The 25,000-nt window shown below is 36.0% G+C and overlaps 1 protein-coding gene across 10 annotated transcripts in view; it reads right to left on the reverse strand.

Moving 5' to 3' along the window:
• LOC136834324 (adenomatous polyposis coli protein-like) overlaps positions 1-25,000 on the reverse strand; it is a 631,708-nt gene that overhangs the window by 422,618 nt on the left and 184,090 nt on the right. The window contains exon 1 of one of the 10 annotated variants that reach the window (XM_067096816.1): positions 8,563-9,712. The exons of 7 other annotated variants lie outside the window; for them this stretch is intronic. The gene's annotated coding sequence lies outside the window, so the exon portion shown is untranslated. Of the gene's footprint in view, positions 1-8,562; positions 9,713-25,000 lie in introns of those variants that run through there. 2 more of the 10 variants (XM_067096819.1, XM_067096813.1) reach the window with 2 other exon arrangements.

A 25,000-nucleotide genomic window follows, 5' to 3' on the forward strand; every position in this document is an offset into this window, starting at 1 on the left:
AAAGTGGTAATGGTCAATGCCCTATCTTTTCTAGGCATCTACTCTAAGGGGGAAACGCTTAATGTCAAAATAATCATAAATCTATAAAACGACAGAATACCATATCTGCATTTGTGACGAAAAAAAAAAAAGTTTAGGGAGTAACCCCAGTTCTTTTCCCCTGACACATTGGCATAAATGTTAGCAGCGACATAGGTAAACAGTTTGAACCTAAGTGTCTATTTAGCACCTATAAAAATATACCAATAAGCAGGTTGCCTAGGACAGGGTGACTCAAAAAGAGAGAAGAGAGAGAGAGAGAGAGAGAGAGAGAGAGAGAGAGAGAGAGAGAGAGAGAGAGAGAGAGAGAGAGAGAGAGGGGGTAGTGACTAACTTGTGTAAGAAATAATTGAGTTAAAAGTATAAAAGAAACACACACATACATACATATATATATTATATATATATATATATATATATATATATATATATATATATATATATATATATATATATTCACAATAAGACTGAAAACCTCAAAAAATATAATATGAATGCGCGTGCGCGTGTGTGTGTGTGTTGTGACCAGGTGGGTCCTAGTTGTAACATAAACAAACCCCAACATTCCCACATACTTTACGAACCCGGATGTTGGAAGCCGAAGGAAAAAGAAGCTTGTGGGGAACCCGGGATGCCAAAAGCTTTGCGTAAATCCGTCATGACCTCAGGAAAGATCCAATTTCATGAGTCGGAGGGGAAGGGGAGATGGACTAACTCCCCAAGGTTCTCCCTCCCCCCTTCCTCTTCCTCCTCCTCCTCCTTTTTGCAAGGAGTTTACAATAGCTCACCTATTGTAGCCGAGATGGTTTTCAATGGTACGCTCATCGCTTAACTAGTTTTCCTGGAACAGATGATTCCTGGTATTCCAACCGCGGAAGAACTGGATGTACCGCATGGTCTCACACGTAGCAAAAAATATAACTAAAGCAAGCCTTAAATGCCTCAAACAGACAAAACTCCTTGGTAAAATATAATATACATAAGCTTACAATACAATTCTTGCTGGAAGAAACATTTCTTTCGACCAATTCCGCGTTATTTTTAAGAACAAATCTTCATAAATTTCTGAAAAGAAAACAGGAATTTATGAACAATTCACCGTATTGATTTCGGTCACTGTCGATAACTTCACTGCCTTCCGTCAGTTAAGTTTTCAATATTATTATTTTTAAAATAGTTTAACCTGACCACTAAGTTTATTATATTTTTCAATAAGTCAATTACAAACATCTATCCCTGAATACCTCTCAGCAGTTACAAACGGCAAACGAAGAAGAATGTATTTAATAAAGCAAAGGCAATCTCAAATGATTAAGAAGAAAAACTAAATATCAGTATTAATAATGGATAAAATCTATGATAGGAACTTGTAAAAATTCTTCAACTTCGTCAACTGCAAATTCTGCAACTTCATCAATAACAATTAAGAATTCTGCCTAAAAGTAGGATGCTAATAACAATAGTACAAAATAACCGAATTCCCCCTATGATTTCAATGAAACTGCCAAAACTGCAGCACAACGGCCTAGTTTTCGCCTTAATCATGAGAAAAAAGATAAACTAACGACTGTGATCCGGCAACCAACATAACCGACAACGATCCTATAAACATTACCTTGGCGGTGGTTTCTTAAAAAAAAAAAAAAAAAAATAGCGACGTTTCTTCACTATCAAAGTAATAGTTCTCTATTTCGTGTGACTGTCCGTCTCACCCAACCCCAGGTACCATCCAATTAGATACAATTCCAAAATTGCTGAAAACATAAGCACTCTCTCTCTCTCTCTCTCTCTCTCTCTCTCTCTCTCTCTCTCTCTCTCTCTCTCTAACTATGTTCTTCCAAACTGTGCTCTGTCGAATCACCGCCATCTAACATAATCACAACTTGCAAGCTCGGATAGGAAAAGAGCTATCCAAGGTTTCTGAGTAATTCACTTCTATCAGAGGTCACATTCTAAAGACTACACCAAGCTATCAAGGTATTAAATACAGGACAAGTAATCCTATATTAACCTATCGCTATCAAGGTTCACACACATGCTAAGCTACCTTGTAGGCTAATATGATCACACAAACATGACCTGCTATCCCACGCTAACGCAGTCCGGCATACGCACACCGTAGATTCACTGCAACCGAAGCACTGTGTCAATGTCACCCGAGCTATTATTGGACGCATAAACTTTCCAGAGATATTGCGAGGTGGGGCCAGAAATGAAATTCGTATCGGCGTCTCCCACCCCGCGGAATTACGCTGCATAAAGTGGCCAATCTGTAGTAATAAATTCCTAAAGCGGAGGATGGAGGACTTTTGGATGGGTGTAATGACTGTAATCTATTAGGGGACGTTGCTTTCGTGTCTAATAACGAAATTCTTCGCTTCCTCTCGGAACGAGTGAAAACTAACAATGACATAAAACATAAACAGTGGAGTTAAAATAAATATGACCTCATGGAATGTACATTTTATCATTTCTAAGGGCCAAGGGATGACGAAGAAAGAGAGCTTGTTCTTTCTGAGACGTACATCGCTTCCTGGTATCATATTACAAAAAATATGATTAATTTTTACATTGTGATAACACAATTTAATAATCTGCAAAAAAATTAACAAAACTACAAATAAACACTCAAAAAGAAACAAATAAATTTAAATAAAGGCTAGAAGAAGACGTAACCTCCCCCGCTTCCCAGCCTTCGACGATAGCTGTAAATACCCACAGCCGTCAATATAACAATTTGCGCTCAACCTGGGGCAAGGCTAATGGGGCAGTATCACCCAAGACGCTGATGACGGTGCAATAAAATTGGGGTTACGGCGGATATTTCAAATGAGACTCGCCAGGGGGGACGAAATGTAAAGTGCATCACGACTGAGATGCGGTGCTGTCAAAAGATCTCGACCTAAATAGCTACTGTATTCTTATTTGACACATTCTATTTACAAAAATTCATCTCTTTTAACAGGTTTATTTATCTACATATGACACAGGCTAAAATGAAATGCATTGCTATTATCATTGTTCATGTAAACTCATTAAAAAATGCAGACTTAGCTCTCCTGAATATCGTGCCTTATTCTCGAAATGTTTATTTACCAATTTGTTTATTCCTTCTGCTCAATTATAATATGCTTGATTAATTGGAGTAACTGTACCACCGTCTGTGGCTGTTTTCTAATGTGCTATATTTCCATGGCTTGGCGATGGACGGCGACCATACAGACAATGTTCTAAAACCTGGCAGTGAAGGAGGAAAACACTGAATAGACTAAAGAAAAAACAAATACAAAAAAAAATGTATGAAAATGGTTGCTTCTTTCTATTTACTGCTTCTATTCTTTATGCACATATTATTATTCTCGTTTTGCGGTTGAAAAAGAATCGTCTTCTTCGTGCATTGTAACTTGAAAGTAGTTTTCACATAATGACTTTTTGCTTCGATTACAAAAAATAAAGATACATGATTTTTTTTTTTTTAATCATGAGGAATCATTCGTATCCTGGCAAAAGGATTCCGGCTCATTTCGAGCTCAAAGTCACAAGTCAGGCGTTTCGTAACATTCCGAGAAGCGGACGTAGTTCATTTTGAGAGAAGAGGAAAAACGGCCTCCAGGCAACCGTATTGAAGCAGCGATGGGAAAAATGAGTCTGGCTCAGAAAAAGAAGGAAATGTTTCTTGCTTTCGTGGCTGCCATTTTCCCCTTTAGGTTCTGATATTTATCACACTTTACTGATGAAAGTATGAAGAAACATTGAAGGGTAGTTTGCGTCACTGAGCAGCTATATAATCAAAATTGTTATGGTTTGAGATTCCATCAAGCTGGTCTATCTAGGAGAAAATATCGAAATATTTTTTTTTTTTTTTTTTTGCTGTTACTGTGCAATTTTGATCTTGCTATCAGTCCATCTTTACAAATTAAAGCATGAAAAAAAGCACGAGTTGTCTGCTATTAAGAAAGAGAGATACAATCCAGGTTTTTATTGTTTGAGATTCTGTTACATTTCCTTTTTCTGGGAAAGAAATATTTTTTTGCTGCTTGACTTGACTATTTTAACGCACCTTCGGAGAAATAAAAAAGTGATTCATATACACCATCTGAAATTCGGCTGAGGTGGGAGCTTCGTAGGCGGCAAAACATTTCGGAAATGGGCAATGCACAAGTGACATTACCAACTGCAGTTCTGGGTACAGAGCCACGAAAGCCCATGAAAGCATGTCCGGTCAAAGATCCCCTGGCGTGACAGTGGGAGACACTGCGGGGCGTCGAACATAATAATAATAATAATAATAATAATAATAATAATAATAATAATAATAATAATAATAATAATAGTTACTCCTAACATGAAGATAATACCAATAAAAAACAATTTAAAAGAGCAAAATCAACTAATGATAGTAGCTACTGCTTCGTTTTCACAATATCAAATACTATATAAAACAAACACACTTACGGCAATCGTCACCAATCGTTCAAAGAACACACCAATAAAGTCTGGAAAACGTTATGCAAGTTCAATGGAATGCGTAATTTATGAGGACGAAACGGATGCAATTTCCCTATATGCAAATAGGGGCGTTATTTCACGCTCCCCAATTAAAAGCACAAATGAAAGCGAGGAGGCATTGTTTTCGGCCTGACGACTTGTCAAATATATATTCAATTCAAAACAATAGAAAAACAGTAAAAAAGTTCTTCACTTCAGTTAGTGTCAACGCACGCATGTTTCATCAATACACCTGTCGACTGCATGTTGCGTCATTGCATTTGTCGACTGCATTATGCATCACTGTACTTGTCCGCTGAAAATGCTTCAATACATTGTCGACTACATGCTGCACCGTTATATATCTGTCGTTCGTATGTTACATTGCTTTTCTAAAACTACTGTCTGTATGTTGCACCGCCAATTTTCATACTGTCTACTACATTAATGTATTTCTCGACTGCTTGTTGCTACAAATTTTGCACCCTAAAACTGTCATTTCTTTGTCGATGACACTATGTGCTGCATCAAAATATCTGTCGACTGTTTACTGCTTTGCTGCATCTATTTACTGCACCCTGCTTCAATAAATTAAAGACCGAACTGTTGCTACACCATCAATCTTTTTCATTTGCACACTGCATGACTCATCTGTTTTTCGCATCAATATATTTACCCGCCACATTCTGCGCCATTGCATTTGTAGACAGCATAACGCATTCAGACACTGTCCACAACGAGTCCCATCACTAAATTTGTCCACTGTATACTGCAGTATTGTATTTTGAATGTCACAACACCGTAGTGGTCGACTATTCCATCAGACACACGGAAAACAAAGCTGTTAAAACAGAAGTGGGAAGATCACAGTATGGCGCCGCCCAATTGCCGTTGATTTGAGCGCTGTGTCCGGTGATGTGATTTACAAATGGATTTCCATCATTTCCCATCAGTGAAACAAAGGAAATTCTCACGCTAAATCGCGAAGTACAAAAGATATAAATGAGATACCAATTTTCATCTACAAGAACTGCGAGCTATCAAAGCTTTAAGGTTATATATAAGCAATATTCACTCAATTTATTTTGTTTATATTATATTATATATACATACATAAATGTGTGTGTGTGCAAATGACAAACTATATTACAAAAAATTACGCTTTTCTCTTGTATCAGAAACTTACCAAATCAATTTTATGAACATTGATGACTGAAAACATCATCAAAACTAGACGATGGAAAGCTTGGATTTAACTTTCCTACAGTCACAATTTGAATCTCAGATACAAATATTCTTCCGCCCTTACTACTTCAGCATTAACCTTTACGAAATGCACATCTAATTTTGAGAAGTTCATAGCGTATTACCACATGACATGCATTATATTATATATATATATATATATATATATATATATATATATATATATATATATATATATATATATATATATATATATATATATATATATATATATATATATGTATAAAAGAAGGGCAAAAGTTGGGGGCTTAACTATGAAGGAAATGACAGACCTGCTTCTTAAAGAAAGGATGATTATATGTGGAAGAAAAATTGAAGCATAAAAGGAATTCTACTGCTTTGGAATACAAATAAAGAAGCAATCACGAAACCAGGTTAAATTATTAATCATGTATTTTTTCCCTGAAAACATTGTATACATTTCTCATTATAATTCCTCGTTTCTGTAACAGAAATGAGTTCAATTGCACAGAAGAAACAAAAACAACTTGGTTTTAGACTTTTCGAACTACAGTATAATGACACACTTGACTCTTGTCCTCAACAGCTCGCTCCTGGCAATCGCTAATAACGCTAATTTGCCCCCAAACAATACAACAATAATTACATCTTGCAAGTTTCACTGATTGTTTTCTTTTAACATCGGTACCGTGCTCTCTCTCTCTCTCTCTCTCTCTCTCTCTCTCTCTCTCTCTCTCTCTCTCTCACTAAAATGATTCATTTTTTACCCAGTAATTTATATATAATATTATACATAAAAAACGATAAACAAATATATGACCTGGGCAATACGGAGTTTTTGGGTTCCTAATATCGATTTGAACAAGAGACTGCATTACACCGTAATGTGCCAGTGGTTTAATTTACCATAACAGACACAATTGACAGCAATTCGATGTGAAATGTTTGTCGTTTAGAAAGAAGACTTATCAAGCAAGTGCGCACTCTCACAGTACTGCACTTTACTAAAGACACAAAAAAGGTAAACGCCTTACTCCAGTCCATTCCCACCCCCCACCAAAAAAAAAAAGAATAATAAACAAAACAGCTTTCTCTCTTATTTATTTAACTCTTTCTCTGTGTAAAGGCTTAGGGACAGATCCACAATACACTGGCAGAGCGAGCGGTATCCCGTGTCATCCTCTGATAACACAACCAAAAAGACCCGTGCTTTGCAATCCTCTCGTTTTTCCCGGATATCGTGATGGCCGCTGCACACGCAACTAGTCGTAAAAGACCTGGACAAACACGGACGCTTTCGGCCTTATCAGGGCCACGACGGCTGCTGAGCTAAATACCTCCCCCGGAAACTTCAAGGGAAGAAAATGCCGCATTGAGAAAACACTTTTCCCTTTTGTTCTTTTTCTTTTTCCTGGTAGAACAGCTCAAGTCAAACACATTTTTGTGGGGAAAGTAGTAGAACATTTCATGTCCACACGAGAGAGCTAGAATAGCTTATGTACAGCACATTTTGATAAAGAGAGAATAAAAAATAGCTTATGCTAAGCACATCTTAGTAGGAAGACGTATACAGTACTAATTTATCTCATCAGTATTTGGGTTGGGGAGAAGCACAACAGTTTCATTCAAACCCATTTTCGTGGGGATGAGACAGAATAGCTCATGCAAGAGCATTTTCGTTGGAAGGCTAAACGGTAAAATAGTTTATATACAAATCTGGACTATGAGAATAGGGAAAACGAATACTGGCACAACAAACTTTTTTATTTTGGCTTTACAACACAGTCAAAATACCATGGAAAAAAAATCACTGAGAGAAAGGAGAACCTGTAGAAGAAAAGAAGTCGGATACGGGAATGGACCTGCTGACAAGGAAACCTGCGCCGAGAGGGGGGAGATTCAATAGATAGGGCCCAGTGGAGACGACGAAATCGATAACCCAACCCCCTAATAATTAAGGAACCGACAGAGAGGAAAAAGGGACAATACGAATAATTCAAATCAGAATTGATTAAAGGTATTTTCACGGTAAGATACAATGAACTTCAGAACTGGTTCATATCCGCTGAAGAGATCTTCGCCTATTCCGAGCCGTGGTCCGTCGAAATAAACCCAAGGAGGGACCCGAGCTCTTGTTTTCAGAAACAGCAGGAGCAATGAAATTTCCCTTGTAATTAAATGCAGCCTGCTAATAAACTATTTAACTTACTCAAAACATTCAGACACAAAAGGACTTGAAAAAAGAAGATTAACAAACTTTCAATAAAACAAAAACCTGTAACTACAAAAACTTTTTTTTATAAAATCAGATAAATTCGCACTGTCAAGACCCTAACTGATCGGATTAAAGGTAATATCGTCGGAATTCGTGCATAAAAATTACCGGAACATTTTTTGAAATTCAAAACTGACAAAATTATTTTATACACGTCTCACAAAAATAATTATAGTCAACGCTAAATTAACGATTACATCAAGTAATCACTAATACAGGTGCTCTTGACACAGACTTCAAGCTTTGAAGATGGCAGATTTTCCGTTCGAATGAAACGAAAAAAAAATTAAGTATCGTACAGAATATTATCTGCATGAACAGAATTAATAAAATTAACTTCAAATGGTGACCTAAATATTTCAGTGACAGATTCTTATACCACCACTGTTCAAGATCATTCCCACATTAGAAAACTTGACAAGTAATATCTTATTTTTAAACACACCGGAAGGGAGTGTTCAAATTCAACATAGACAGCAATAAACCTGATAACAATAATACCAATTTCCATAATTTACCCAAGTGTTACTTACCGGTTATCCATGACGACAATGCTACAAGAACTTGATATCTTCGAAGAACTAACTGCTGGATGTTAAATGCATAAACACATGCAAAAGCGAGGAGCAATTTCACAAGATTTATTCACTACATGAGATTAATAAAGCACTAGTTACATATTCGCTACACATAACACTGCACGCAGAGCAAGATCAGTAAACTAATCTTTGTTAAGCAAATACACAACTGCTTTTCACAGTTTGCGATAGGAATAAACTTTACACTAACATTTTCTGTTAAGATTGAACCTCCAGAGATTACTTGAGATGGAACGTGGTCACTCCGACAGTTTTTTAAGAGCCACACTCCGATATTCTGAATATTTTAACACTAAATCTCAAACAGCATTAATCATAAGCTTCATCCGCACCATGTGAGAAAAAACGCATGGCTCAGTGGAGCAAGAGTGACTTTAAATGAAAGCTTGCGCAATGCAAGAACTAATTTCACGGTTCAACGGCAGAATGCAATTATAATTTCAAGTTTCCTCGGCGGAATATATATGAATTCGAACGTTCTAGAGCGCAATTCGACATCACTTGATAGTTCGATTACGCTACGTAGAATTTTTCCTGGTTACCTTCCAAAGGCAGTGGCTGAATAACCAATACATTCGATTTCGGTAAAGGTCACTTTAGCTTCTAGCCGATACAAATCCTCGCAAGTCTATATGCCACTTGTATGCCACCTTCAGGTTACGTACTCGGGATGATAAAAGCCTCGAGTTCTTTCTATGACGCACAAGGTAAAAGCGGACAATGAGCGCTTAAGACATGGAAATCCATCACTTTTCACAAAGTGGTCACTTGAAATTAATCTGTTCTCTTCCACAAACACAACAGCAACTAGCGGGGTTTAAAAGTCTAAAAGTAACAACAACGCCACTAGCATAACGTGAGGTCACCCGAGGAGTTTTAAATATCACAAACAAAGGTACTTGGAACAAGTAATCCACCACGTCACATTACTAGGAACTGGGTAAGTGCCACGGCGATGACTGGCCCTCGGCAGCCTGGTGGCACCCAGAGAAAGAGAAAGAGCGAGAGTGAGGAAAGGAGGCGCCTTATGTTGGCGGGAACGGCATCGTGCGTACGTACACTTCCACGACCCAGTGAGTTGTGTGGCGCCCGAAAACCAAACCGAGTACCGACCTCCCCTTCCCTGCGCCGACTGGGGAAGTTGCCAGATGCCACCATTCGCAATATGGCCTCTATGCAAAACCACATTTCTTCTAGTATTCAAGTATTAAATTTAAGGATAACGTTATATTGTAGTATCAGCCGTAAATAAACAACTGGCATAACAATAAAAGTACAAAATAAAAATTAGGAGCCAGAATATTAGGAAAACGCGAAATTAATATGGGAGACCTACTTGAAATAAATTTGATGCCAGCAACATTACTCGTTATGTCCTTAGTCGTTAAAATAACATCTCGGAAAAGAACACACCCGGGGAATATCGTTAACCGACTCAGCGTCTTATTCATCCTCATCAACTGTCAGATGGCTGTGCAGACAGAAGGCAGAGACATTTCGAAAGAAGTCCACGGTGGAAACCAGCTGGCTGGGAGTGGGAGGACGAGAGAGTGAGAGAAGGATGGGGGGAGAGGATGAAAGAGAGGGTAAGGGGGGGGGGGAAGGACAAATCGATAGAAAGCATCTCACCCACCCACCCACCCACCTCATCTTTCGTCATTTCATTCACCCATCTCTCTACAGTCGTATTATCCCTTGTAGGAGGACTAATAAAACAGAAAATTCCCTTTTCTTCGTTCGCTACTAGTTCTTCTTACACTACTCCCCATTTACCACCTCAGCAGAGCAAGGAACCCACGAAAACAACATCGTAACAAGAGCCAGAATGCAGTTGTTTCTCAAGCAGCCGCTGTAGTAAGAACCTTCACTTTTGCACATGGAAGACGTGTGAGGAAGGGGGAAAGGGAGGGGGCGACAGGAAGGGGGAAGAGGGGGTACTAGAGAGACAGAGCTGTAAACAATACAGATCTTGAATCCTCCCACCCACACGGAAGGGAATGGGGAAATGGAAGAGGAAGACAGGAGAGAGAGAGAGAGAGAGAGAGAGAGAGAGAGAGAGAGAGAGAGAGAGAGAGAGAGAGACTTCAGGGTGGAAAAAAAAAACATAGAACAAAGGCAATTATAACGTACAATGCTCTGCTTCTCGTCTAACCTGGGAATTTTTGCATTGTAACATTAATAGGAACATGAACCCTGAGCCATATTCATAACAGATCAGAAGCTAAATAGAACAAAGTAAAAGATAAATATAAAAAAAATATATTTATCAAATACTTGAACTTCATAAGAAAAATCTTAAATTGAAAAAAAAATGTTATAAAGAAGCACTCACCGAATAAAAAAAATTTCCAAAAAACACCTGCGAACACAATGCAAGCACTTGTAAGCACTAGAAGCGACGCAGGAAATTCGAGAGGAGAAATCTGACTCCTGAAAAATCGCACACTAGAAAATGAATACAAAGCCTCCACTTCAGCCAGATCGAGCCGTCGGATCATCAAAGCACAGAAACCATATTCCAACAATTCCCAAATGAATTTCTACATCACGCAATGGAGCCAGGGAATGACCTCAAATTATGGATTAAAACTTTTGAATTAACACGCTATAATTTCAAAATTATAACTTTGGTATTCTGAAATTATAAATACGAGTTGGGGAAACCTGCCGGAACGTTTACTAATAGGCCACAATAATGGTTTAATCGAGCTGACGGTTTCTTATTTTGATATATTAAATATGAGTTGTGAAAAAAAGAACTACGGGAACAGCACTGCACTTTTCACAGAGCCCAAAGGTTGTATACACAACCGAGCAAAAAGGTATAATACAGACAGACTAGTTTATATTTTAATTACTCAAGCGTGTTCATCCTTTTCATAAGTATTAATATGGCAGCACCTATTATTATCACAATATTTTTGCAGAAGATTTTGGTTCATGAAAAGGTATATAAAGCACCTCACTAATTAAAAAAAAAATAAAAGATTGTTAACCTGGAACATAATTACTAAATATATATCTTCCAGGTATTCATATGGAACGTAACATTTCTGCCGTTATAAAAAGGGCAAAACCTTACAGCCCGTAAGGTTTTGCCCCCTTTTAATCCATACTCTGAGGTCATTCCCTGGCTCCAAGATTAGCTCACACCCCATGGAGACAAAAACTTACTTGCTGCTTAAAGGAGCAAGAGCCAGGAAAAAAATTCGGGTAGCAAAAATGTGAGTGGGTCTAACCATCAGAGAACCGAGTGAACCATCCAACTGAAACACGGAAGATTATAGTAGCCATAACACACGAAGCAGGTGAGAGTTTTATAGTGTGAGAGCAGTAAGAAAAATATCTTATGAAATTAAGGGTTGATCTCAGCAGAAAAATTACGGGAGGTTGTGCCGTGGCGGGTATAACAGAAACCGCTTGAAAGGAAAAGACACTCTCTCTTAAACTTCTATCTTACTACACACACACACACACACACTATATATATATATATATATATATATATATATATATATATATATATATATATATATATATATATATATATGTTTATATATATATCTATATATATATATATATGTTGTATGCATATATTATTTTGAGATAAATATATCCTCAAAGGTAAATTATGGTATTAGAAAGAGAGGGACCCTCTATATATAAGATATCTTACACTTATGTAATTTAATACAACTCCTCTTCCATTAACAAACTTTGCTAAGTTATTTAGGCTCATTCATACTTGGTCAATAAAACAAAGGAACAATGGAAAAACTGTTTTAGGAAGTAAAACGATACATAAAAACAGAAGGAACTCTATCAGAGTATAAGACCACAGGTATACAAGGACGAAATTAATTGCATTACAAAGCAGACCACTACTGCATGCCGTGAATAAAAATTTCATAAAGCAAGGAAAAAAATACCAAAAACATCAGGAAACGCGCGACTTTCAATCCATTTTTGGGCTTGAGATACAAATTAAACATAAGGCGGAGCAATTTATTTGATTAACTGTTGATTGAGTTATATCAATTATACAAAAAATAGAGATAAACTACAAATAGTGTTTTGAGACATAAAAAAAGGAGAGAGAGAGAGAGAGAGAGAGAGAGAGAGAGAGAGAGAGAGAGAGAGAGAGAGAGAGAGAGAGAGAGAGAGTTGAACCATCGCCAGGACGAATTTTCTTACAAAAATCATGAGGGACGTATGAATTAGGTAGACTAAGCACTACACTGTTACCACAGTGGCCTGAGTTTTCTACCCTACGTTAATTAATACCGATTTTTAAGAAAAAGTCATCTAATGAATAAAATAGACAAGATTCGTCAAATCCTGCTTAACCGTCGTCGGGATATGCTAACACAAGCACACATACACTAACACGAGTGAAAACACTGGCCCCTTCCATCTTCCGTTAACTGGGGCAAACTGGGAAGCTTATATAAGTCAGGAAAGTAATGATCCTTTTGGGAAGCTGATGAAAAGTCAGATTTATATATGACTAAAAGGAAGTCGATGACAAGCCAAATACGTCGTGTGTGACAAGTCACTATGTCCTCATGATGTCAATGACATGTCAATTACGGATATGACTTGTCAACTGACAGGAAGTCAGGGACGCGACACAAAGTTAACTGTATGAAACGCTGCTGAAAACATCGAATTGGGGAAAATATTAGTAATGTAAACACGAATGGAAAAAGACGAAGGGAAAATACTAAACTATCGTTTCAGCACAGTAAAAGAAGAGTTCGTAAGTAATAAAAGACTATTATTTCCAACCGCGAGGAGGCAAGTTTCCACCTCGAATGTCCAGTTAGCAACAGGCATCCGTAATATTTCAGTTTTTTAAAGCCATGGTAGAAACAGGCGATGTGAACTTTATAATAAAAAAAGGGTCATTTGCCAGCCTTTTACCGTTAAATTTACCTGAAGTATTACAAAATGAACTCTTCAGGTAGGGCCTGCATGGCGAAAAGGGGAAAAGTTGACGATGTTCGTTTTATTAAATGAATTCTAATGCGGTTATCTGGGGTGACCAGAGGAAACGAATCACAGTAACATGTGTATGCATAACTCCCAGAATAAAGTAATATATGGAATGCTACAAAAACCGTGTTAAGAAATAAGCACGCTATAATGTTAGGCAAAAAAGAAATCAGTCTCCTACCGTGCAACCGGTCTAAATGAACTTCTCACGTGCCTCCCGCGCTACCCTTTACTCCCTTTTCATATACATAACTAGATCTCCAAATCACAATAAAATAAAATACTGAAAAACAATGATTTTACTCTTTTCATTATTATTTACAGGGTCTGTCTCGCAGGGTCTGTCTTCCTACATCCTCTCTCTCTCTCTCTCTCTCTCTCTCTCTCTCTCTCTCTCTCTCTCTCTCTCTCTCTCTCTCTCTCAGTATAGTTAGTTAAACTGAAATAAAAAATTTTTCTGTATAAATACTTGCTGGAATTTTTTATGGCAAAAAAAAAAAAAAAAATACACGCTTTCTCTCCCACTCTGCCCAAATATCCACTACCTCAGAAAATTGTTACAATATTTCTTTTCACATTTTGCCAACCCGACTCATGTCCCATGTAGGATTTACCTAGGGTCCAATCTCCATTCAAATGAAAGCTCAATTTCCCTTCTCCATCTTTGGAACCCATGTTCTGTTGCATGTTCTATTGACCTCCTTTCTTCCAGTCCCTTATTCGGAATTTTTTTTTTCCTGTCACTCTTATTTCTTTCCCTCTCTGGCCCGTAGCCCCTCGAAGTTCACTCCCCTTTTCGCCGTTTTTTCCCGCGTTTTGTTTCTCTGCCCCTTCGCTTGTTTTACCCATTGCCTGTCTTGGAATTTTCTTTTCCTCTCACCTCATTTCCTTTGTTTCCTTGTTATTTAGTTTCTCATTTCCTTTGCCATCTTTCTAACCGCTAAGTTTTCTTTTCACTCTATCTTTTTCATTCCTTGCTTACTCATTTCCCTTTCACTCTGACTGTTTCTTTTCCTTCTTTCCCAAATTCCCCCCTCACTGCTTTCACTAAATTTCTTTTCCTTCTGTAAATATCTCCCCCAACGCATTCCTCAGCTACTCCCTTTCCCTCACACCTTGCTTCTTTTCCAACGAATTCCACAACGTGCCATTTTTTTCCTGTCGCCCAGGTTTTTTTCACATCCTTCCTTCCTTTTTTCCCCCCCCGGCAACCTGTCCTTCTCACGGCTCGTAAAAGTAAAAATTGCTCCTCAGAAAAGGCCGACGAGGAAAGAATAATAAACAGCTAATTCGGCCCCGCATAAATCTCGGACGTCGTAATTCCATCAGAAACCGATCTAATTTACATCAGCATATGGAGCCCGTCAGATTTGTCCAACGAAGTTTACCTCGTACTGAGACTCAGATAGCAAGATGCTGCATTGACAAGTGGCAATATCCTAAATGCAGTTATTTCTTGACAAACAAAGCCCTTCTTCTCATGGGACACGTTGTGCGTAGTATGTATATATATGTATATATATGTATGTAAGTATTTATATATATATATATATATATATATATATATATATATATATATATATATATATATATATACACATACATCTATAGATATATACACATATATATGTGTATATACATGTATATATAATATATGACTGTGAAATATTTTCTGTTAAAACAGAATTCCATCAAATATAAGGGAGCCCATAGAAACGCCAAAATGTGGAAAATAAAGGCTATATTTCAGCGACCAAACTGTCTCTCTCCTCCTTGCCTGAGTAAAGAGACAGTTCGGTCTCTGAAATATAGCCTTTATTTTCCATATTTTGGCGTTTTCTATGGGCTCCATTATATTTGATATAATATATATATATATATATATATATATATATATATATATATATATATATATATATATATATATATATATATATATATAGTTACAGTATATAGTTTTACACGTTTTATGTAACGAATACACTGGCTCTCTACATCAATTTTTAATGAGAATGTTTCTAAATCTCTTGTACTATTTTCTTAAGGCGAAAGATATAATAGAGCCAGTTGCCCTTCGAGAGTATCAATAACGGATAAAATTTGAGGAAAATGTTCACAGTCAAAACAATAAAATCTAGTGCGAAAAAATTATGGAAAGAACTACTTTAATTTCTATTAGCATCTAAACTGTTGTTTCTGATACTAAAGCTTTTACATATACATGTTTTTACATTTATACTAGACGGAAAATGTTTAACCGCACAAACTCCTTAAAAAAAATAATTAAAATTGAATGGCCACAGCTTTTCACTCATCCTATATTACTCCAAGACTATCATCTCTAAACAATAGTGACAATTATTCGCATTCCGATATGTGGGCTCACGGGCACCATTTTTCAATGGTTTCCGGCCCACTTCACAGAAAAAAAACCGATAAGAAAAGCCATTATTTTCCGGTGAGAAATGCAAACAAATTCAAAGCAACAAACTGCACTTGAAAGCAACTAGCTTCCCCGACGAGACACATCCGAGTTAATTTCCTGCGAGAATGGCCAATTAGAATTGCAATTCGCCTTGCGTCAACACAAATTACTGCCGGCGATACCCGAATTCAAGGCTCTGTTATCCCCTCACGTACACTGGCATAAGTAAATTACACGTATACGTGTCTGCATACACATAAAATACATGCACATAAAATACATGGGTTTTAATCATCCGCATGATGATATTTTGCAGGTTGAGTATGAAAACTATACATAATGCATACATGCATGCGGCCATTAAAAAAATCAAACAGAAAAAATGAACACATTCACATATCAATTTACACCAAGCATATGCGTTGACTGAATAAAACACATCAGTCAACTCACCTCAAAACACACAATGCAAATACAAGTGGCGTAGGTAAAAACCATTTATAAATTAATTTTATTATTGAAAATCACAAAATTCACTGCATTGTATATTTAAACATTTTAAATGCAAAGATAAACAAAAATCTTTCCTGTATTTGTTCGTTTGCTAAATTGAAAAGCCAAAAAAAGGTAGTTTACAGCTCAAAGAATTTTTTTTTTATTGGCAACAGTGCAGTCTACCCGCTCCCCCCCCCCCACTTTAAATGATCTTCATTTTAAGGAAAACTTGAAAAGCATCATCTAATCTAACAATGTTCCGCTCACACTGATGGAGACGTACCTATGCACAAATCTGGGTCTGTCATGAAATTACTATCGCCGTTACGGCTATCAAAAAGGAAATGATATTCATGTAAAAAGGCACAAACTTCAGAATTTTTTTGGAAAACTAAATGACGTTCTCGTTTCAAAAGTAATAGACGTTTGCGGGTCACGCAATAGACTATATAACCTGGGTAAAGCCCGCACATCTGCTGCACATATAAAGGGGTAATAAACACCTGTGTTCAGAGAAACAAAACCTGTACATCATCATATGTCACAATCACTTCCACCTTCAGACGAAAACAGAATAAGAAAAGAAAAAATACGAAATAAACTGGAAATCAGCGACACAAAATGATCCAACTTGCCAGTAGTTTTCTTGACTTGGAATGAGGAATTGAAATTAGCATACTTATCTGAATACGAGCGTGATAAGACAAATGATTATTATCTATTCTACTAAGGTTATCCTCTGCACACACACCACGTATATTCTCCATTTACAACATAATCACTATGCATAGTCTTCCACGAAAGGGTACTGATAAAAATAACTGTACAAAGCTTAGTAAAATGTAAATCCCGCTAGAGCTATTAAATATCACTACAATTACAAAGTTTTAGGAATGGAAAGAATTTTAGTACTAAACCAACCAAACCAAAATTACATTAATTAAATGTTCATGACGTAAATCACTGGGATCTGAAATACACCACTCTCCCGAGACCCTCCATCCACACACACACACACATATATATATACTACTACATAAGAGAGAGCTCTTCATTGGAGGGGTGGGTAGAGCTCTCGGCTAGCAGGCTGTTGGCCCAGCGTTCGAGTCTCCAACCGGCTAATGAAGAATTAAAGGAATTTATTTCAGGTGACAGAAATTAATTTCTCGTCATAATGTAATTCGGATTCCACAATAAGCTGTAGGTCCCGTTGCTAGGTAACCAGTTGGTTCTTAGCCACGTAAAATAAGTCTAATCCTTTGGGCCAGCCATAGGAGAGCTTTTAATCAGCTCAGTGGTCTGGTTAAACTAAGATATACTTTTTTTACAACATAGAGAGAGAGAGAGAGAGAGAGAGAGAGAGAGAGAGAGAGAGAGAGAATTACCTGTTATCTAGTCAGCTTTTCAACGGAAGTCCTGTGATAATTCTGAAATCGGATTATATGGGCCTCAATCAAATGTATGTTGATTTCCATTATTCCAACAGTTATCTCGCTCTTCGTTCGCCCTCGTGCTCAGATAATCTCGAGTTTTACTTTTAGGACTAAAATACTATAGTATGGTTTAATGACTCCTCATAGATTTATATAAAAGAGATATTCAGGACCTTTGCTACAATCACTCTGAATTAGAGAGACGACGCGTTGAGTTATTCCTCATTACAGAATTGACAGAAATGACAACGATAATAATTTTCACTTTGATAGTCTTTTGGAAATATTACTTCCTGCTATTATCACACTAACAAAAAGAAGGAACAATAATAATAATATTCGTACTAAAACCAAAAATACATAACAAACATCGATAACGAGATGATATTTCAACAGGATGCCAAATTTTATTGATTCTTAAAAAAATTAATGATCCATGAAAAAGGACGAGTTCATTCAATTATTGGATTTATGTTCCATTTTATCTTCGTTTTTCCGTCTTTTGTCAACATCAAGTTTGAGCTAAATAAAGACGCTGGCATGCTCTTCTCACAGGTCTTCCCTGTAATATATGCACATATATACATACATACACACACACACACACACACACATACATACACACACATACATATATATATATATATATATATATATATATATATATATATATATATATATATATATAAATATATTTATATATATATATAAATCGTCATAAGCAAGTCATCTTATTCCGAAAATGGCTAGCACCCTTACCAGAAGGAACTTTATTAAAATCGTGTGTGTGTGTGTGTGTGTGTGTGTGTGTGTGTGTGTGTGTGTGTGTGTGTGTGTGTGTGTAAAACGTCATTTCAATATACAACATCCTTCCATCTTTAGACCGTCAACTCTAAATTTTTAAATAAATTAAAGAATCTTAGTTCAAAACTACAAAAACAGCAAGAAAAAAAAATTTACTAACGATTACATGGCTAAACGATGACAATAAAATCACGCATATACAATATCCTTTGACAACATGAAATATAAAAAGAGGCGTAAAGCACTATCATATAAAATACTTTTAAAAATGAAAAGCAATTTTATTTAATAATTTTTTTTAAAAGTCTACTAAAAAAGACACGGAAAAAACTTTTTTAAGAACTAAAACATTTATCACATATCAATTCACACCTTCCATTTTCATACGAATTTTATGAACACCACCACTCAACATCATTCAGTCAAGCGCAAGCGCCAGTCGCCCCCCCCCTCCCCTCCCACATGCATGTCAATGCAGCCGACCGCTAAACTGCTTGTCCTCTCGATCCATAATTCAAGAGTCCTTTACCAGTCCGAGCAATGCCAGGGTATTGCTTACTGCGGTCGAAGCATTATGCATGAATACCTCACCAAGAATATCGCGGCGTGGATTCGAGCCCGGTACGTCAAAACCTCTGCAGCCTGATTAGCCTCGCTCTCAAATGTGACTGCAGTTGAAGGTCCTTTGCTAATTAACTTTACGAAATTCAATTAATCGTCGGTTACGAGGAAGGGTTCTCGAAAATGAATCATTATCATTAATCGAGTAACTTTCATTTTTTACTTTTCATATACGCTATTTTTTAAATGCTATGCTTTCTGTATCTGCACACTCTCGTTTTCCCTAACATAAGTCACATTAGCAATAACAATCATGATTATATATATATATATATATATATATATATATATATATATATATATATATATATATATATATATATATATATTATATATATATATATATATATATATATATATATATATATATATATATATATATATATATATATATGAATGAATTCTTTTATCACATCACCGTGATTCATTTACAAGCATTAAGCTACAAACGTCCTTTAATATCAATTCGCTCTACCTCGGAAATAATATATTTTCATATATGTTACTCTTCGGGTAATATATATGAAAATATGTTATTTCAAGTAAATGAACTGACATTAACTGACGTTTGTAATGCTTATATATATATATATATATATATATATATATATATATATATATATATATATATATATATATATATATATATATATATATATATATATATACATACAGAGAGAGAGAGAGAGAGAGAGAGAGAGAGAGAGAGAGAGAGAGAGAGAGAGAGAGATACCTAGAGAAAATACATAAAGTGTTCACTATATCCGGAGGTAATAAATTTCGACAATAATCCCCCAGCTGCTGCAAAGGGAAAAAGAAAATGCCAGCCGAGATGAGGATTAAAATGCCCAAAGCAGATGTTGAAAATAATGAAAGGAAGGAGACAACCTGTATAAATCTAGAGGCCACTCATAAATACATACATCACCATATTTCATTCTTTATTGACTTGGAGCTGAACCCTAAACGCATTGCAAAAAATGAAACCTTAAATAAAAAAAGGAATTTAATTAAACAAATACTTGAAAAATAAGCAAGACACAAAAACCTACTGCCTTCTGCCATCGACTTTCTGATGCCTACTCAAGCCACCACTTCAAACGGGAGCACTCGGTTCTGCTTACGATAGGCCTAAGATCCAAGCTAGGCAATGTCACAACAAATGTTTTGGGCAATACAGTGTATATTTCAACAACCTAGGTTTCATCACACGCACACCCAGATAAAAACACCTAGATAAAACAAAATAACGGCTACTGTCACATTCATAGTTGAATGGCTGAACCATGGATTACTAGCTCGTGCTGAAAATTTATTGAACACTAGCTGCTCCATATATCTGAAATGAAGGCTGTCAGCAGTGCATCGAACATCTTTTACTCACACACACACACACACACACACACACACACACACACACACGCCTCATCGTTCACTTCTAACTTGCATGCACCTTCTCGTTCAGGATATAAGTGCCATCGTGTTCCAGTGTTTTTTCCATATAATCAATCGAATATTTTCTAGCTCTCCATCTCTTCCATTCTTAAACTTCCTAATTATATAGTTTTTTCAACTTCACTCTTCTTACTGTGTAGGATAAAACACTCTTCGTATTCATTATAAAAGTTTTTTAACTCTCCAATTATCTTCCTCATCTACATACCTGACAAACTCAACATTGCATTTCATGAATCTATCATGAGTTGTTTTATATTCCTGTATGTACTAAAGAACGTGAGCGACTCTGTTGACTAAGTAACCTATACGCACACTGTATACTGCTCAACAGTATATTCCAAATAACACCGTCTATATCGTTATACCTCATTTCTTGCAATAAGCCTTACATGACTGCCTTAAAAAGAATTAAAAAAAAAAGGCCACATACATTCTAAAAAAAATACTGCCTAAAACGTTTCCGTCATTTATGCGAAGTAAAGCGACCTAAAGCCACCTTCATTTTCACTGATCTCGTTACCGATTACGCTCCACATTAATCAGGAAATAGATTATCAATGCCAGGATAATGAAAATACGAACGGACATGTGAATGAACGTATTTTCAAAACCAGTAACTAAAAAAGCTGACCAGTAAGAAAGCAAATCATGCACATCCTGTAGAAAAAAAAATAATGCCACTCTTAAAAGATTCTCAATTCATCATTAAAATTTAGTGCTTCACTCTGACCAGTGTGCTGTCACACTGCCATAAGTTAATTTACTAACAAATGTTCAAACCCATTTTGGAGACAGCAAAACATTAGCGAATGAAGGGTAAACAAACGTACATTCACCTCTCCTTCTTGAAAACGAATTTAACAAACGTACAAATATGTCAACAGTTACATATAGGCACCAACAGTCCATCCTTGACAAAAGTAGCTGACAAAGAACTTAACAGATTTTACAATTACATACACAACCCAGCACGAAATCTGAGCCTGTCATTAACCAGGAAGCAGCAATGGCAAAACGTCGACCACAGGCAGCAGCTATCTGTCGTCACATCAATTTATCGGCAAATTTGTTTACCAGACTTCCCGTCTGGTTTCGAGAATGAATATATGTGGGGAACGTAGCACTGGCTCGAAGCAGGCTTTAGTTCGTGATATAGATGTTATCTGGGTATTGTTACACTTAAGCACCTGATCTATGCTAAAGTAACTTCTATGAATATATATATATATATATATATATATATATATATATATATATATATATATATATATATATATATATATGTATATATGTGTATATATACATACACATAATATACATATGTAATATATGTGTGTAATATAAATATATATATATATATATATATATATATATATATATATATATATATATATATATATATATATATATATATATATATACCAATGCCCTCTTGACTTCTCGATTTCTTCACACTTTGGATGCGCTTACTGGTAAGCATATTCAAAGTGTGAAGAAATCGAGTTAAGAAGGCACTATGGTTATTACAATTACACACTTATCTGGTAAAAACTAGACCAGTATATTCCGTACACACACACACACACATATACACACACACATATACATATGTATATATATTCTAAAGTTATAGCTACTAGAGGGTTCTACTTAATACTAAGAAGCGCTAAAGTATGGTTTTCCTCTTCGGCCAACACATGCACCTACAGTACATATTAAGTCTCCAGTGAATCAAGAAAAATCGAATTATTACTGTTCTATCCGCTTACAAGATTTTAAGTGACTAATTTAAAGTCACTGAAGTTAATACTTCTGAAGGGGGCATATACATACCTTTAATCATAATATAAGATATATTATACCATTCAACGAATCACGTTTTATTTAAAATGAGATGATTTTCGTTGTCATCAATCAGTTTTCCACTTAACGTTGAAATACAACTTATAAGAGAAGGTTGGCAAATAAGACAAGATTCTATTTCTAAGGGGCCTCTATATTAAACTTTTAAAGACAAACTACGGCATCAACACTGGGAAAATGTGACAGACATCAGTATGACCTTTGTCCAGTTGTGTCAGTCCATGCAGGCTGACACTCAGAGAAAACGGAGTTATAACCTTTTTCTTTATTGGGTGACTAGCTCAGGTTGGGCTACTAAGTTTTAATCCTTACTTTTCATTACTTTCGTTATAATATCATAACATATATGGATCAGATGAGCTCACTTCAAAGTTATTATTAACAAGAACACAACGTCTTCCCTAACCTTGAACAAAAAAATAATGTCACGGAATAATGCAGTTTGTTACTGGCAACTAGAAAAACTACTTTCATATTTCTCGAGGATGTGATAGTTTATCAAAACAAAACAAAATAAAATTTAAACAAAAAACAAACCAGCAAAAGCAAGAATAACATAACTATTTATAAAAAAAAAAAGTTATACGCACACATCAAACAATTAAGTTATCTTTACCAAGAACGTCTGACTTATCGATTAACAAGTTCCGAGGAGGTTAAGGACTATATTCCTGAACGACCAACAAATCATTTGGCACGTTCCGTGAAATTCCATTATGCTTATTTCGACTTAACAGAGGAGGGTCGCAATCAGGATGAAGAGCGGAACTGGGCTAGCACCCTCATCAACAAATACTTTCTGAGGACTAGAATGTTAATATATATATATAGCCAATATCTATAGGGAAGATATATATATATATATATATATATATATATATATATATATATATATATAGGAATATATATGATATATATATATATATATATATATATATATATATATATATATATATATATATATATATATATAAATATATATATTTATTCATTAATTTAAATATATATAGATGTATAGATATATAAACAGATATATATAGATATATATAGTGTATGCGTATTCAAACATGTAAACATGAATATAAAACAAAGATCAAAATACATCGAAAACAAAGCTCGAGTATGCGTAGGTTTCAAAGCAAGGAAACTCTCTAAATGGCAGTTACTTCTGCCGCGGATCAAAGGCGTCTCTCACATGCCGTTGCCAAGCGAGGCTTCCTCCTCGGCGGAGGAAATTGTGTTTCCGAGCGAGTGAGTCCTCTCCGAAGAGCGACTTTATTATTCGGGCGGACGTAGCGCTCAGGAGTGAAATTTCGACGGTATCAGTTTGCAATATATAAGAGATAAGTATTTCAAAAATATCTATTCCAAGCCTTTGCTTTAGTAATCATATCGGGGATTTTCTAATATTACGAAATTATAAATTTACCTGTACTGACATTTGGGATTTGTGAAACTTGTGAAATTACAATGAATTTCTTCTGTATTCATACTGGAGATTATGGATATTATTCTGATGAAACTATAAAAGGTGCATATGGGGTTCTGAGGAAACTATAATAGGTACATATGAAGTTCTGGGAAACTATAATAGGTACATATGAAGCTCTGAGGAAACTATAATAGGCAGATATGAAGTTCTGAGGAATCTATAATAGGTACACAGGAAACTCGTTTTCGTCTGAACTTTATAGGCAAACGCAAAGACTGAAATAAACATAAAATACTATTACAGCTTAATGATCAATGCATCAAACCTCATGGGAAGCGAAGGGTCTCACTGAAATTTCACCGCTGATGTCTTTCTCGTGCTTTCACTTCCATAAATCTTCATTCAACTCCAGCCTACCGTCTCAATGTTCTCATTCAAGTAATTGTCAGGGTCCTCCAAATCTTCTGATGCCCATAGGAGCTCATCTTGCCGTATCATACTATTTTCCACTTCCATCATCCCTTCGTCATAATCTCACCTATCTATGTAACTCACAATTTCCCTTATTGTATAATTTCTAACGCCATCTTGTTCCTCACTGGACAGGTTGGTATCGTTCTCGGCGAGCACTCTGCTGGGCCCGCGTTCGATTCTCCGACCAGCCAATGAAGAATTAGAGAAATTTATTTCTGGTGATAGAAATTCATTTCTCGTTATAATGTGGTTCGGATTCCACAACAAGCTGTAGGTCCCGTTGCTAGGTAACCAACTGGTTCTTAGCCACGTAAAATAAATCTAATCCTTCGGGCCAGCCCTAGGAGAGCTGTTAATCAGCTCAGGGTCTGG

The sequence above is a fragment of the Macrobrachium rosenbergii genome, chromosome 53 (genome assembly GCF_040412425.1).
Source record: "Macrobrachium rosenbergii isolate ZJJX-2024 chromosome 53, ASM4041242v1, whole genome shotgun sequence".
Lineage (NCBI taxonomy): Eukaryota > Metazoa > Arthropoda > Malacostraca > Decapoda > Palaemonidae > Macrobrachium > Macrobrachium rosenbergii.